The sequence below is a fragment of the Triticum aestivum genome, chromosome 1A, assembly GCF_018294505.1.
Source record: "Triticum aestivum cultivar Chinese Spring chromosome 1A, IWGSC CS RefSeq v2.1, whole genome shotgun sequence".
NCBI classification, from domain to species: domain Eukaryota; kingdom Viridiplantae; phylum Streptophyta; class Magnoliopsida; order Poales; family Poaceae; genus Triticum; species Triticum aestivum.
The window spans coordinates 1,309,681-1,311,291 of record NC_057794.1 but is presented as its reverse complement, the minus strand read 5'-3'; positions in this window follow the sequence as shown (position 1 = coordinate 1,311,291).

Here is a 1,611-nt window from a genome sequence, read left to right as displayed (position 1 = left end):
GGATGTTGGTAATTTGGTTTGCACCCCCACCGACACCGACTTGGGGATCCCGATGTCCCCGACCCATCTTCCTCTTTCCTCTCCCACCCAGCCATTTGAAACTGCGGGGAAGAAACCAGAACGCGGATTCGAGCTCCCTGGCTTGTCTTGCAACCCCACGGATGTGGGGCTGGTGCAGGACTGCCTCCGCCCAGCAATCAAACTCATGCAGCCTCAGCCGGAGGAACCCACCCCTTCTGATCCGTTTCGGCTGCAACGCGGTGGTGGGGTTGTTAACCCTGACCTCCCTTGCAAAGACCCGTGGGAACTCCCTGGTACGTACGGACGCACATATGCCCCGTCTATTTTACCTATATATATATATATATATATATATATATATATATATATATATATATATGAAAAATCCATTCTACCACCCGGTGGTAGTTACCCCACATGTCTTATATACTACCATGTGGTACTATATATACTATTTTATTATTCTAAATATGTTTATATACTTTATCTAAGATATTTTAACGCAAGTTACATGAAAAAATTGCATATAAGCCCATATTTTTTGTTATATTTATGAAATACGTACATATTTGTACGTAAAAAAGAGTATGGTTAAAATGTGGTACATACTATCAAAAAAGTAGTATCTATACTACATAAACATTGTTATATACTACATACTACACGTACATACGCCAGTTTAGGACACCTAGGTGCCTGGGCACCTTGCCTCTTCATCGTTGGATCGTGTTCAGCGATTGATTTGGAAACCAATAAAAATGCATCAATTGCTAGTTAATTTAGCAGGCTTTAATTCGTGGACCGTCCCATGCATACATGTCACGTGATAAAAAGGCAGGGTACTAATATGTAGGTCGATATTTATTACTTTCTTATATAGCATGTATTTTGCCCTTGTATAACAGATCAAATTAGGAATGGGTACGTATGACGCAAGATTTCATTGGATATATACGCACTCTGAGAATGCACATAATTTTGGTAGTAGGTATTGCATACCCGTATTAGATAGTTAAAAAATAAAATAAAACATAAATAGTTCTAAAAATAAATTATTGGGTATATACGTACCCTCATGTGTACATAATTACATGAGTAGGCATTAGATACCTGTATTTGTACATGATATCGTTAGTAGGTATTTTTTTTATGCAATCGTTAGTAGGTATTAAATACCCATATATTTACATAAATTATTGGGTATATACGTACCCAATATGTACATAATTTCGTTAATAGGTATTAAATACTCATATTAAATAGTTAAAAATAGAACGTAATAGCTCAGAGAATAATTTACTGGGTATATATACCCGCGTATGCACATAATTTTATTACTAAGTATTAGATACCCGTATTAGATAGTTAGGAAACAAAAATACGCGTATTAGATACTCATAGTAGTTCAGAAGAAAATAAAATATTACTTTGATTTATTGTATGGCAAGTCTTGCATGCCTAATAGTTAAAAACGAAAATAAAATGTAAACATGGAAAGTCTTGCATGAAGAATAATTAAGAAACAAATCAAACATTCATTGTGCGGCTGTACATACCTAAAACAATCAAGGTGTCCGGACACCTAGGTGT